General features: G+C 45.4%; 1 protein-coding gene across 2 annotated transcripts in view; it reads right to left on the bottom strand.

Moving 5' to 3' along the window:
* BRIP1 (BRCA1 interacting protein C-terminal helicase 1) overlaps positions 1-16,009 on the bottom strand; it is a 354,698-nt gene that overhangs the window by 32,364 nt on the left and 306,325 nt on the right. The window lies entirely within an intron of this gene.

Genomic DNA, 16,009 nt, shown 5'->3' with positions numbered 1-16,009 from the left:
AATTTCCTTCTAAAGTATCCATCTTTCTCAATAATTTCATTCTGTACATTTCATGGGTATTCAGTTTCCAGCTTTGTGGATACATGAGAAGCTTTTATGTCCACATGTCTTGGCAGGACCACTAAAATGCAGGTACAAAATACAAAGGCTTGCATAAAAAAAAAAAATCAAGAGAGAAATGAATTTTGAGAACATATATCAGAGAAACTTCAACATGATAACACAAGTTTATTGCATTTTCTACCACAGCAAAATCAGCAGAGAGGAATAAAGCTATATCCAGTGTGAAGTGGGCTGGGACAGAAGTCCTGCCATTTTATCCTGCCATTTTGTTTCTTAAACAGAATCTGAGAAAGATCACCAAGAGATGAGACATAACTTAAAACAAACAAACAAAAAATAGCATAGGTGAACTCTCCAGCTTTCTGCTCACACCGGCATTGGCTTTCCCTCTGATATCACTTCCTGGCCCTGCAATCCGGAAGTAATTTCAGAGGGGAGCCAGGCTGGCACTGGCAAAGATTCAAAGAGGTACAGGTGGGGAAAGGGCGTAAGCCTGGTTTGGGGGGGCAGAGAGGTGCCAGCGCCCCCCACCAAGACAGCACCTGGGGAAATCCAACTCCTGTACCGCCCTTACCACACCACTGGGTGAACCAAATTTAAGAGGCAAGTAGGAATATCACTTCGGGGAGAAGTTATCAACATGGGCTATCATTAAGACATATTACTTGTATTTTATTGTTAACCCCAGTTGTTGGCAATTAGATCTTACAGCATAAAATGGGACCTGTGCTAAAATAGCATGAGTTAGTGGTAAAATAACACATCTTACTGGTAGCCCACATAGATAACTACGCCCCTAACTGAGCAGCTTTATCAACAATCTAAGGATACCTACAGGCTAGAAGGCCTGAGCATTTTTCCTTCTTAAGACACAAACCAATCGATATTCAGCTGATGGAGGTCAGTGTTTTTTAATGTGCTGTCACCAGCTAGATTAGACCCTGATATGGCTCATGTATGGGCCCTGATATTGAATACGCACAGCTAAGCGTTGATGCATTGGCTGCCAGTTTCAGCTGATATTCAGTTGGGGCCCGCATAAGACAGTGTGATGATCAGGTTACCAAATCCAATCATTTCAAGCCTTTTATGCTGAAAATTTCTCAGCCCAATCAAGAAGGGAATGACGTGGAGCCATGAAACTTACAAGTTATTCCACATATTTGCCCCTGAGTTCAACACACTTGACACATCATTTCTGAAGTTTCTCAAACTATGTGCCTTGGCACAGTGTGTGCCCCAAAGAGATTCCTTGTGTGCCATGAAAAAGTGCAGAATTTTACTTGATTTTTAAAATACCCTTCATAAGTATAAACTAGAATAGATGACATGTACATTGTGTATGTAAAAGTCTGTCAGTATTAAGAATAGCTATGTGCGTAAATATACAACCGCCCAGACAAGCAACATTCTTTGACAAGCTTGATCCTTAAAAACTAACGGCAAACAATTTTATTTTTATTTAATAGTTATCCTAATTTGAGCAACAAAGCGGTCAAGGCATTGTTATTGTTTAGATCTTCTTATCTTTGTAAACTTGGATTTTCAGCTCTGACAGAAATTAAATCGAAAAAAAAAGAGATTGACTACAGATGGAGGATGATGAAATGCATGTTTGCTTGTTGACTATCAAGCCGCGTTTTCAGTTAATTTGCACTAAAAAAACAAACACTTCCATCAGATTTTATCTACTTTAGTTTCACCATTGTTACAATTACAAAGCTTAAAGAACTTTAAATATATAACTCTCAAATGTAATTTTTTTTGTTGGTTTTGCAATTTTATAATTTCAATTATGAATGTGCCATGAAAAATGTTTTCTCCATTTAGTGTGCCAGAACTAAAAAAAAGTTTGAGACACACTGCTGTAACACTTCCAGAAAATACTTTGATGTCTGGTCACTGAAACACTGCTCCACTGCTGCAATTACCTCTGAATCACTTGAAAATTGTTGCCCTTGCAAACTCTTTTTAAGGTTTGGAAACAGAAAATAGTCAGATGGAGCAAGATCTGGTGAGTAGGGTGGATGGTCTATGCCAGGGGTGTCCAATGTCGGTCCTCGAGGGCCGCAATCCAGTCGGGTTTTCAGGATTTCCCCAATGAATATGCATGAGATCTATTAGCATACAATGAAAGCAGTGCATGCAAATAGACCTCATGTATATTCATTGGGGAAATCCTGAAAATCCGACTGGACTGCGGCCCTCGAGGACCGACATTGGACACCCCTGGTCTATGCACTGAAACCCCAACTGTGTCAAAACATCCATTGTTTTGCCAGCCTTGTGAGCAGGTGCATTGTCTTGCAAAAAGAGAGCTCCTTTCTGCAGCTTTCTCTCTTTTCTTTCAATGCCTCTCTTAATTGTACATCAAGTTACAATAGTATTCTGCATTAACTCCTCGGAAGATAGTCAGTCATTACAACACCTTCCTGATCACAAAACACTGTCACCATGTCCTTTCCTGCTGACTTTTGGGTCTTAAATTTCCTTGGCCTTGGAGAACTCGAATGCTGCCACTGCATGGACTGTTTTGTAACCATGTTTCATCATCCATATCTAGTTGTTCCAAAAAGTTGGCAACAACTCGCTGAAAATGCTGCAAAATTAATTTGGAAGTGTCCACTCAACATTGTTTCTCGTCAGCATTCAAACATTTGGGCACCCACTTGGCTGACAGTTTCTGCATACCCAGCTGCTAATGAATTATACACCCAACACATTCCTTGGACATCTGTAGTGTCTCAGTAATTGTTTTAGCCAATATTCACTGATCTGCCAACATTAGGTCATGGAGTTGACACTGTTTGAGACCTCCCAGACCTTGCTGCATCTTTGGTCTCAAAATCTCTATGCTGAAAGTTTGCACACCACTTTTTCACTGTACTATTACTACTAATCATTTCTATAGTGCTACTAGACATATACAGCACTTTACATCAAAACACAGAAGAGACAGTCCCTGCTAAAAAGAGCTTACAATCTAGTCAAGACAGACAAACTGGACAATAAAATGCATCAATCTACTGTGCTCAGATGGGGGAATTACAGAGAGAATGATAAGACAGATATTGGTGCTTAGAAGGTGGGCTGGAGTTTGGAATTGAAAGCATCTTCAAAGAAGTGGGCGTTTAGTCTGAATTTGAATGCTGCCAGAGACGGAGCCTGACGTATTGAGTCAGGCAGTTTGTTCAGGCATATGATGCAGCAAGATAGAAGGGACAGAGTCTGGAGTTGGCTGTAGAGGAGAAGGGTACAGAAAAGAGAGACTTATCCAAGGAGCTGAGTACCTTGGGGAGAGTGTGGGGACAGATGAGAGAGGAGAGATACTGAGGAGCTGCGGAGTGAATACACTTGTAGGTCAGTAAGAGGAGTTTGAACTGTATAGTGGAAATGGATAGGGAACCAATAAAGTGACTTGAGGAGAGGGGTAACGTGGACATAGCGACAATGACGGACCGCCACTTCTCCAATCTGCTGACTATGACGCCAAACTACAAAACATTCAAGAAAGAACTTAAAACTTTTCTATTCAAGAAATTTGTCAAATGATCTAACTAAACCTGATCTACCCTCCACAGACCCCGACGCATACTACATCTATTAACCATGCATTCTCCCTGGAAATGCCCAGGCCAACTCTTGTACACCACCTATAACTGAAAGGTATTGGCGGGATAGAAGACACTAATGTAATATGAGGCATGCAGCAGAGTTCTGAACATACTGAAGAGGGAGAGAGATGGTTTAGCGGAAGGCCAATGAGAAGCAGGTTGCAGTAGTCTAGGTGAGAGGTGATGAGGGTATGGAAGAGGGTCTTGGCAGTGCGCTCAGAAAGGAAGGATCTGATTTTAGTGATATTGTAGAGAAAGAAATAATAGGTTTTGGCAGCCTGTTGGACATGTGAAGAGAAGGAGAGAGATGAGTCAAAGGTTACCCCAAGGTTGTGAGCTGACAAGACAGGGAGGATGAGGGTGTTGTTCACAGAAATAGAGAACGAGGGAAGAGGAGAGACAGGTTTAGGTGAAAAGATAAAGAGCTCACTTGGCCATGTTTAATTTTAGATGGAAGTGAGAAAACTAGAAAGAATCTGGCAAAAAACAAACAAAGAGGAAGACAAAATACAATGGAAACAAAAAATGAAAAACTACAAAAGTCTGATTAGAGAAAAATGAACAAAACACTACGCCCAAAAAATAGGGACATCCAAAACAAATAGCAAAGACCTGTTCAAGTTGGTAAACAGACTAACAGACACTATTTAAATCCTGCTACGGGAAAACGAATCTATACCCTCGGCATAAACCCTCGCCACTTTCTTCAACAACAAAATCTTAGACATAAGAACGACCATACTTCCACCCTCACCCAACTTCGAATTCCAACTCGGACCCCACGAAAAAGAACCCAGAGTAGACATGCTCTGGAACCATTTTGAAACTCCAAACTGGCACCAATTTCTAACCCTGTTCAATAAATATACAAAATCAAACTGCCTACTGGACGTATGTCATTCCAAGACCTTGAAAACAGCCACACTAGATTTTAAAAAGGATCTATTTAATTGGGTCACAACCACTCTCACGGAAGGAACATTTCATGAGGAAATGGGACATATACTGATCACACCCATCTCTAAGGATCAAAAAAACTCATTAGCCCTGAAAACCAACTACAGACCCATAGCAAGCATCCCCTTATTTACCAACTTGATGCTAGTAAACTATCTAGACAAATTTTGCATACTCAATGAACACCAATCAGGATTCAGAAAAGGTTTCAGCACTGAGAAAGTCCTAGCCTCAATCCTTAATCACCTATACGGCCTATTCAGCAAAGGAACAAGTGCACTGATTTTATAACTAGACTTCAGCAGTGCTTTTGATCTTGTGGATCACGAAATAATGCTAGACTGCCTAGATGCAATCGGACTTACGGGAAGAGTAAGAAACTGGATACAGGGCTGACATCGCGATCCCACTGCGGGCTGCTTCATAGGTGGTGCAGGGAGGCCAGGGGGCGAGCGGTCCTTCGGGTGGGGCGGGCAGGCAGGCAGGCAGGTCTTCAAGGGGGGGGTGACAGACAGGCAGGCAGGCCTTCAAGGGGGGGTACAGGCAGGCCTTCAAAGGGGAGACAGGCAGGCAGGCCTTCAAAGGGGGGCAGGTCTTCAAGGGGGGGACAGGCAGGCCTTCAAGGGGGGGACAGGCCTTCAGGGGGTGCAGGCCTTCAAGGGGGGGGATAGGCCTTCAAGGGGATCAGGCAGGCCTTCAAGGGGGGAACAGGCAGGCAGGCAGGCCTTCAAGTGGGGGTGCAGGCCTTCATGGGGGGTGCAGACCTTCGGGGGGAGTGCAGGCCTTCAGGGGTGGGATGCAGACCTTTAAGGGGGGGACAGGCCTTCAGGGAGGGGGGCCCTGGTATATAAATACAGGGGGGGTTTCAAAATAATGGGTCTGAAAATAGAGAAGAGGGAGAGAGATGATGGACCATGGTTTTTATAGAGGGAAGGAACAGAAAGGGAGAGAAGTTGGACACAAGGGATGGTTTGGAGGGGGGATAGAGATACTGGATAGGAGGGTAGTTGGGAAAAGAAAGGGAGAGATGGTGTACCCTGGGGTGGTGGGGAAGGAGGGAGAGATGCTGGATGAAAGAGTAGTTAAGAAAAGATGGATCTGTGGAGGGAGACGAAAAAAGGATAGATGCCAGACCTCCTGGGGAGGGAAGGGAAATGGAGAGGACAGAGATGGCAGATGGATGGTTAGCATGCAGAAAGAAGGAAGAAGGAGACCCTGGCAAACAAGTTATCAGAAGACAACCAGAGCCATGGACCAACAAGATTTGAAAAATAACCAGACAACAAAAGGTAGAAAATCTAATTTTATTTTCTGTTTTGTGATTACAATATGTCAGATTTGAAATGTGTATCCTGCCAGAGCTGGTGTTAGACCGCAAATGTGAGCTAGGATTTAACAGCGCCAGTGTGGTTAGGAGAAGCCAAAGGGGGGTGAAAAAGCTATAAAATAAACCCACCAGGATGTTTGAAAAAAAAACCCAAAACACCCAATTGGGCAGGAAAGTTGAATTGAAAAACCAATTCAATAGGCTAAATCGAATCGAAATTTATTTATTTTTTTCTTGAATCAGGCAGCACTAGTTTGCGCTACTGTCTTAGACTTTAGAACCTGGGATTGGAGAGAGATGGCATCCTCAGTACTTTATAATGCAAGTGAAATGAGGATTTGGTCAGACTTTTGAAGGGTCTGCAGAAGAAAAATATTGTATAGGCCGGGGACATGAGACAGCAGGAAATGGGAACTTTTCTTCCTTCTATTTTTGTGAATGGCAAGGCTGAGGATGTCAGAGAGTTCAGTTAAAATATGTGCTTTATAAGAAAATATAATAATGTGTTTTATAAAGTTTATAAGCATTGCTGGCCTACCCGGTGAGGTGTTCCTAATGGTGGTGGTGGTGGCGGCAGCGTGTCAATGTGTTGAGAGGAAGAGGTGGTCTGGGAAATTCTGCTGAGCAAACTCCGGGCCCATTTCCACCCCCCAGTTAGTCCACTCCACCCAACTGGTTCACACACTGAGTGGGTCTTTGGGTGTTGTGCCTGGGTAGTTGTTTTGGGATCTCTTTCAGTGGTTTGTCAGTATCTCCTTGTGGTCCAAGAAAGGAAACTTTGTTAACCTTAGCATTGACCTTCAGAATATGTTTGTAACAGTGCTGCTTGTGTGGCATTAGGCTATGTAGTGATCGAAAGAAAAAACCAGACCTTTGCACATTTTTGCACCATATGGTGGGTGTATGAGGAGATTCACATTTCCTGCACAGCTAAGTCCTTGTGAAGTTACCTTGTTCTTTCTATATTTGACATCTAGCAAGGTCTCTTTTTGGAAGGAAAGATCTAAGCTTAAAAATGAAGTGGCCAGAAATTATGGGAAAAGCAGATAGCATTGCTGATTTTAAGAAAGGTTTGGACAAATTCCTGGAGGAAAAGTCCATAGTCTGTTATTAAGACATGGGGGAAGTGTCTGCTTGCCCTGGATCGGTGGCATGGAATGTTGTTACTCTTTGGGTTTTGACCAGGTACTAGTAACCTGGATTGGTTACCATGAGAATGGGCTACTGGGCATGATGGACCATGATGGGAGGGGAGAGAAGCGTCTGCCTCGAGTGCTTCAGGCAGCAGCAGTGTTTACAATTCATTGCTGTTGCTGGCTTCAGGTCTTTCTCTCTGGTCGGTCCTGTCTTCATGAAAACAGGAAGTAGGCAGGACCGGCCAGAGAGGAAGGCCTGAAGCCAGCAACAGCAGCGAATTGTAAACACTGCTGCTGCCTGAAGCACTCGAGGCAGACGCTTCTCTCCCCTCCCAGCCCAACCCCCGCTGACTCTGGGACCCTCCCAGCAAGCTGACTGTAATATCAAACCTCCCTCCAGCGTTGGCAGCCGCAGCACGCTAAACAGGCTGCTTCGGGCTTTCTCCTGCAGTTGAGTCCTTCTGCCGCGTCAATGATGACATCATCAATGATGCGACAGAGGGACTCAACGGCAGGAGAAAGCCGCGAAGCAGCCTGTTTAGCGTGCTGCGGCTGCCAACGCTGGAGGGAGGTTTGATATTACAGTCAGCTTGCTGGGAGGGTCGCAGAGTCAGCGGGGGTTGGGCTGGGAGGGGAGAGAAGCGTCTGCCTCGAGTGCTTCAGGCAGCAGCAGTGTTTACAATTCGCTGCTGTTGCTGGCTTCAGGCCTTCCTCTCTGGCCGGTCCTGCCTACTTCCTGTTTTCATGAAGACAGGACCGACCAGAGAGAAAGACCTGAAGCCAGCAACAGCAATGAATTGTGAATGCTGCTGCTGCCCAATTAAGTAGTTAAATGAGGAAAGGGAGCAGAGGGGGAGAGAATGGCTTGGAGGGAAGAACATAAGAACATAAGAAGTTGCCTCCACTGGGTCAGACCGAGGTCCATCTCACCCAGCGGTCCGCTCCCGCGGCGGCCCATCAGGTCTACGACCTGTGAAGTGGTTTCTGACCACTTTTATAACCTACCTCAAGTTCTATCTGTACCCCTCTATCCCTTTATCCTCCAGGAACCTATCCAAACCCTTCTTGAACCCCTGTACAGAGTTCTGGCCTATCACTTCCTCCGGAAGCGCGTTCCATGTGTCCACCACCCTCTGCGTAAAAAAGAATTTTCTAGCATTTGTTCTAAACCTGTCCCCTTTCAATTTCTCCGAGTGACCCCTAGTGCTTGTGGCTCCCCTCAGTTTGAAGAATCTGTCCTTATTTACTCTCTCTATGCCCTTAAGGATTTTGAAGGTTTCTATCATGTCCCCTCTAAGTCTCCTCTTCTCCAGGGAGAACAGCCCCAGCATTTTTAACCTGTCAGCGTATGGAAAATTTTCCATACCTTTTATCAGCTTAGTTGCCCTCCTCTGCACTCCCTCGAGTACCGCCATGTCCTTCTTGAGGTACGGCGACCAGTATTGAACACAGTACTCCAGGTGCGGGCGCACCATTGCGCGATACAGCGGCATGATGACTTCCTTCGAAGGAGGAAGGTATGCCAGACCAAGGGAAAAGGAAGGAGGAGATGGAGAGAGGCCATATGGAACAGAGAGAGAGAGGGCGGACACTGGATGGAAAGAGAAGAGAGGGGCAAGACAGAGGGTGAACAGTAGGGTAGGGGTAGAGAGAGGGAGACACACCGAATGGAAGTGTGGAGGACAGAGGGAGCAGACGTTGGAAGGAAAGTGGGGAGGAGAAAGAAAAAAGGCCACATGCAGGATTGAGGGAAGAGGATAGAGTTAGAAATAAAGATAGACAGACAGGGGGCCAGGGAAAGACACAGACAGAAAGAATGACAGCGTCCAAGGAGAGAGAGACAAATTAAAAAAAACAAAACAGACAAACAGACATCTACTGTAGCACCCGTTAATGTAAAGGGCTAAAACACTAGTTTTCTAATATGCCCCCTCTGAAAATTCTTAACAAATTGTATTCTGTAATTCGCTACTTTTTCTAAAAGGGCCCCTCTGAAATTCTAAACAAACTGTATATTGTAATTCGCTGCATTTTTAAGATTCTGCATACTGTAAATTCACTGTCTATCTGCATATTGTAACTCGCTAATTGTCCAGCTCTCTTCGTTGTGAACTGCCTAGAAGTCACACAATTGTGGCGGTATAGAAGAATAAAGTTATTATTATTATCCAGGTAGCGATGTCAGACAAGCAGGTTGAAACCCTGGACTGAATGTCTGTTGAGATTTCAGATGACGAGAGAGAGATCTGCTTGTTGTCAGCATAGAGGCAATACTGAAAGCCATGGGAGAAGAGCACCAAGGGAAAAAGTGTACATGAAAAAAAAAAAAGTGGTCCCAGGACAGAGCCCTGAGGTACACCAACAGACAGCGGGATGGCGGTGGAGAAGGATCCACTACAGCATACGCTAAAGGTGCGATGGGAAAGATAGGAAGAAAACCATGGAATAACCAAATCCATGAAAGGACAATGTATCAATGAATAGGTGGTAAGACAGGATGGGGGTCTATCCACAGCTTTTGACACAGTACATCACCACCTACTCATCGACACGCTGACCTCACTTGGGTTTTAGGGCTCTGTTATCTCATGGTTTTCATCTCATCTTTCCCATCCCACTTTTAGCATTTGCTCTGGTGGATCCTCCTCCACCACCATCCTATCATCAGTCAGTGTACCTCAAGACTCTATTCTGGGATTTCTTTTTTTCTTTATCTATACTTTTCCCCTTGGTGCTCTAATCTCCTCCCATGGCTTTCAGTATCACCTCTATGCTGATGACTCACATTTCTATCTCTCTAAACCTGAAATTTCTACAGGAACCCAGGCTTGAGTCTCAGCCTGCCTGTCTGACATTGCTACCTGAATGTCACCTCCATCAAAGATTAAAATGGCAGAGCTCCTTATCTTTCCTCCTAAACTCACCTCTCCTCTCCTCTTCCTCCATTCTCTATTTCTCATCCTTCCTGCCTCGTCAGCTCGCAACCTTGGGGTCATTTCTCCTTCTCTTCACATATCCAACAGACCGCCAAAACCTGTCATTTCTTTCTCTACAATGGCGCTAAAGTCCAACTTTTTCTTTCTGAACACACTGCTAAGACCCTCATCCACACTCTCATAACTTCTCGCCTAGACTACTGCAACTTGCTTCTCACAGGTCTTCCGCTAAATCATCTCTCTCCCTTTCAATCTGTCCAGAATTCTGTTGCACTCCTCATATTCCACCAATGTCATTATGCTCACATTACCTCAAGTCACTTCATTAGCTCCCTGTCTGCATCTGCATACTGTTCAAACCCCTTTTATTGACAAGTGTATTCATTCCGTTCTCCTCTGTCTCTCCCTATACCCCTCCCCAGGAACTCTGTTCATTGGATAAGTCTCTTTTGGCTGTACCCTTCTCCTCTGCTTCTAACTCCTGACCCAATCTCTTCTACTTTGCTGCACCGTATGCCTGGAACAAACTGCCTGACTCAGTAAGTCAGGCTCCACCTTTGGTGGTATTCAAATTCATGCTAAAAGCCCACTTTTAAGTCCTAACTCCAACCAACTTGTAAAGCGCCCTTATCTGTTTGTCATTTCATCTATTGTCCCCTATCCTGTCTTCTTATTCCCTCTGTAATACCCCACCTGAGCAGCATGTATAGATTCACCCTTTTGTCCTGTGTGTCAGAATTAGATTGTAAGCTCTTCTCAGCAGAGACTATCTCTTGCATGTTTAATGTACAGCACTGAATTCATCTGGTAGTGCTATAGAAATGCTAAGTAGTAGTAGTAATATCAGCTGGGACCTGCATAATTTTATAGGGCCATTAGCAGACCCCCCCCCCCCCAAGTCCACTCAGGACCCCTAAAAAAGCCCTTCATGTTTTCCCATTCCCTGCTCAGCCTCAGCCTGTGATCAGAAGTAGTTTGCTCTCTCCCACCGACCCCCTTGTAATGTTTCCCCACTTCCCATGAGAACTGGTGGCAGCCATTCAGGGAGTGGCACAAGGCCGGGCAGGAGCTCGAAAAGCTCGCTCCTACATGCCGGGTGCGCCGCTGGCTGTGAGATCTGACTGAGGCAGCCATCCAGGGAGAGAGGGGCTCAGCACAGGGCAGGAGTGTGGAAAGCTCGTCCTGCCCATACACCATTGGACCAACAGGGATTCAAAAAAGGTGAAAAAAGGTACGCAGGAGCGGGGGTGTAAAAATTGTTAAATCGGCCAGGCTGGGAGATGGGAGGGATCCCTCAAGTCTTGTCCTATCACTAGACTAAAAACAAAAGGAAATGACCTCGAAATATCCACAAAGAAAAAAATCCAGAGAAAACCAAAAAAACTCTGTGGAGTGACGATGTTCCTAAATGGACTTTATTTGAAAGTGTCAAAGTTCCAAAGGTACACTGAAATCATCCACATAAAATAATTCCATCCACATAAAAATAAATCATCCACATAAGAGCCTTAAAGGACCTAGTCCGCTAGGGATACAGGACCCAACACGGTCCGCGTTTCGACAAAAAGTCTTCTTCAGGGGTCCCTGGGGGTCCTATAAAGGTGAGTACGTGGGAAACAATTGTGTGGTGAGCCGGAAGTGAGACACTGCTTGCATTTGCAATGGAAAGGCAAATGCAAGCAGACTACCAGAGGGGGGACAGGGTATAGGGCAGGAAGGTAGGACAGGGTGCAGAGCCTGGCAGGGAGTGAGGGGGGCTGGGTTCAGAGCCTGGTAGGGCAGGGAGGGAAGGGGGCTGGGTGCAGAGTCTGGCAGGGGAGAGTGTGAAGGAGGGGACACAGGGTGCAGATCCTGGCAGGGCATGGCACTTGAATATTAAGCCTCCGTCTTATATTCGAGTCAACCATTTTTCCTCCTTTTTGGGGGGAAAATGGAGGCATCGACTTATATTTGGATTGACTTATATTCAAGTATATACAGTCAGTGCCACAGAATATTGCCAATTAGCCCCTGGCTGCTTAAATCACTTTGAATATTGACCCCAAAATGAGAGAAACTTCTCAATACCTGAAACAGAAGATGTGGGGCTTTAGTATATAAAAAGCATCCATTTCCACTATTTGGTGTAAGAAATAGAATTTGTCTTTAAGATAAGCTGACTTTTTGATCATGGAGAAGCATAGATTCACATTATCTTGGATGCAATCTAAAAAGTCCTATTATGATATAACAAAATAAATGCCCTCAGAGTTAAAGGAGTACATTGGATATTTATAAGCAAAACAAAACCAAGGCCCTGGAAAAACAATGGCTCTACAGAGCATCCAAGCAACTCATATTTCTACCATTTTGAGCAGATAAATTGTGTGACAGAGGTTCCCACTGAAAAGAAAAAAGTCATTTGAACAGAAGCAAGCACACCTGCAGAAACAGGTATTGCTCCTCTTGTTTGCTGAAAACCTGGAGCCTCTACAAAAGGTACCCAGACAAAGGAATATTTTATTTGTGCTGTTTGAAGATTCAATGCTTGTCTATTGAGCTGTGTTTAGGTTTTGGCCTATTGTTTGGTTTTGTGATAGGCAATGTCTGTGTTGTTAGTAATGTACTATTGATTCAAGCTGTGAAAAGTTCAACAGAGCTGCTGATTAAATAGAAATAACTAAAAAAATATTACAAGTTTTGTGTTACGGGGTGTAACCGGAAATAGGGTGGATGAATACGCTCTTTTATGTATTATGACTGCACTGTATAAATAGCTTGAGTACATATCAAGAGTTTTCAGCACAAAATGAGAAAACCCTTTAATGATCAAGGTATCAGAGCTACAGTCGTTTATCTGTTCTCTGAAGTAATAACAATGCTAGAAAAAATGGAGAAAAAACTTGGGACAAAAGTCAACACTGCTTGTTCATCCTCACATGTACAACAGGTAAACTGTGAACTATTTGGATTTATCCACAAAACAAGAGTTTTCAATTCACTTTACAGTTCCTTTCATTCCTAATGTCTCCCACACAATTCACGTCATTCACCCTTTCTCTGGTTGAGGAACACACAATGAGGGTTACGAGGGTAAAGGCTGAGGGCAATACGGAAACACAGGGAACGGGAGAACTGCCCAAAAATCAAGAGGAGGCGGCCCAGGTAAATGCAGAGGTGGAGGAAAAACGGCGGGACCTGCGGTGCTTATATGCAAATGCAAGAAGCCTCATGGCCAAGATGGGTGAACTAGAAGTCGTGGCCAAAGAGGAGGACCTGGATATAATTGGAATTACAGAAACCTGGTGGACAGAGGACAATCAATGGGATGTGGCGCTGCCGGGATACAAGCTCTACAGGAGGGACAGGACCCACAAGAAGGGGGGAGGCATAGCACTATATATAAAGGACTCTATCTGCTCGCTCGGGATGGATATGGCAACGAAGGCAGAGGGGCTGGAATCACTATGGGTCAAATTGCCGGAAAACAAGGGTGCAGGCATAAAACTGGGGCTGTACTATCGCCCACCTGGTACGCCAGAAGGAGTCGGACACGACTTGGAAGCTGAACTGAGACAGGAATGCAGGACTGGAAGTGTAACAGTGATGGGGGACTTCAACTACGGGGATAGACTGGAGTACGGGTCACTCCAACTGCACTAGGGAAACAGGATTTGTAGAGGCTGTGAGGGACTGCTTCATGGAGCAACTAGTCAAGGAACCGACGCGAGGGGGTGCAACTCTTGACCTCATCCTAAACGGATTAGGGGGGCCTGCAAGAGGGGTAGAAGTGGGAGGACCACTAGGCAACAGTGATCACAACACGATCAGATTCACATTAGAACGGGGGACACCCACAGCAAGGAGGACCGCAACAACTGCGCTCAACTTCAGGAAAGGGAACTATGTTGCTATGAGGGAAATGGTGGGGAGGAAGCTCAGAAACATCTTTAAGAAGGAGACTGTAGGAAGCGCCTGGATCCTATTCAGGGACACCCTGCAGGAAGCACAAAGAATGTACATCCACAGTTTCAGAAAAGGCTGCAAGAACAAGCGGTCAAAGGACCCAATTTGGATGTCAACTGAAGTAAAGAGGGCAATAAATGACAAAAAAGTATCCTTCCGGAGATGGAAAAAGGACCCAACGGAGGAAAATCACCAGGCGCACAGGAAAAGCCAAAAGGAATGCCACCGAGAGGTTAGAAAAGCAAAAGGGGTATACGAAGAGGGGCTGGCCAGGGAGGCAAAAATCTTCAAGGCATTCTTCAGTTACGTAAAGGGGAAGCGACCGGCAAGAGAGGAGGTGGGGCCGTTGGACGATGGGGACAGGAAAGGAGTGATTAAAGAGGATAAGGAGGTAGCTGAGAGGTTGAACACGTTCTTCTCGTCGGTTTTCACGAGCAAAGACACATCTAATATACCGGACTCAGAGGAGCTCATGAGTGGGGAACAGGCAGAAAAATTGGAGCACATAGAAGTAAGTAAGGAGGATGTCCTGAAACAGATAGACAGGTTAAAATGCGGCAAATCACCGGGCCCGGACGGGATCCACCCAAGGGTTCTGAAGGAACTAAGACAAGAAATAGCGGGCGCAATCCAGCATGTTTGCAACCTATCCTTGAAAACTGGAGAGGTACCAGAGGACTGGAAATTGGCGAATGTCACGCCTATCTTCAAGAAGGGATCGAGGGGTGACCCCGGGAACTACAGGCCGGTGAGCCTGACTTCAATTATAGGGAAGATGGTGGAAGCTATGATCAAGGACGGCATTTGCGAGCACATCGAGAGAAATGGCCTACTGAGAACAAGCCAGCATGGATTCTGTAAGGGAAGGTCGTGCCTAACGAACCTTCTGTATTTCTTTGAGGGAATAAGCAGTCGGGTGGACAATGGTGAACCCATAGACATCATTTACCTCGATTTTCAAAAGGCTTTCGACAAGGTACCACATGAAAGGCTGCTTAGGAAGCTGTGGAACCACGGGGTGGGTGGGGATGTGCACAGATGGATCAAGCACTGGTTGTCGGGTAGACTGCAGAGGGTCGGAGTAAAGGGCCAATATTCTGACTGGCGGGGAGTCACGAGCGGTGTGCCACAGGGATCGGTGCTGGGGCCGTTACTCTTCAACATATTTATCAATGACCTGGAAAAGGAGGCAAAGTGCGAGGTTATAAAATTTGCAGACGATACCAAAATGTGCGGCAGAGTTAGGTCCAGGGAGGAGTGTGAGGACCTGCAAAGGGACCTGGACAAGCTGGAAGACTGGACAAACAAATGGCAAATGCTCTTTAACGTTGAAAAATGCAAGGTCATGCATATAGGGAAAAAGAACCCGTTGTTCAACTACAAATTGGGGGGGGGGCATTGTTGGGAGACAGCAGACTTGAGAGAGACTTGGGTGTACTGGTGGATGCATCACTGAAGCCATCTGTACAGTGTGCAGCAGCCTCAAAAAAAGCCAACAGGATGCTGGGCTTCATAAAGAGGGGCATAACACGGGAAGTCATCATGCCATTATATCGAGCGATGGTGCGTCCACATCTGGAATACTGCGTTCAGTATTGGTCGCCGCACCTCAAGAAGGACATGGTGGTACTTGAGAGAGTCCAAAGGAGAGCAACGAAACTGGTAAGAGGGCTGGAACACTGCCCATACGCCGATAGGTTGGATAGGCTGGGGCTCTTCTCTCTGGAAAAAAGGAGGCTCAGGGGAGATATGATAGAGACCTTCAAGATCATGAGGGGCATAGAGAGGGTGGATAGGGACAGATTCTTCAGACTGAAGGGGACAACAAGTACAAGGGGGCATTCGGAGAAACTGAAGGGAGATAGGTTCAAAACAAATGCAAGGAAGTTTTTCTTCACCCAAAGGGTCGTTGACACTTGGAATGCGCTACCGGAGGAAGTGATCAGGCAGAGTACGGTAAAGGGATTCAAACAGAGTTTGGACGGATTCCTGAGGGATAAAGGGATCGTGGGATACTGAGAGAGGTGCTGG

This window comes from Geotrypetes seraphini, chromosome 15, assembly GCF_902459505.1.
Source record: "Geotrypetes seraphini chromosome 15, aGeoSer1.1, whole genome shotgun sequence".
Classification (NCBI taxonomy): Eukaryota; Metazoa; Chordata; class Amphibia; order Gymnophiona; family Dermophiidae; genus Geotrypetes; species Geotrypetes seraphini.
The sequence above is the reverse complement of the archived record's forward strand: the minus strand, read 5'-3'. Positions and strand labels throughout refer to the sequence as shown.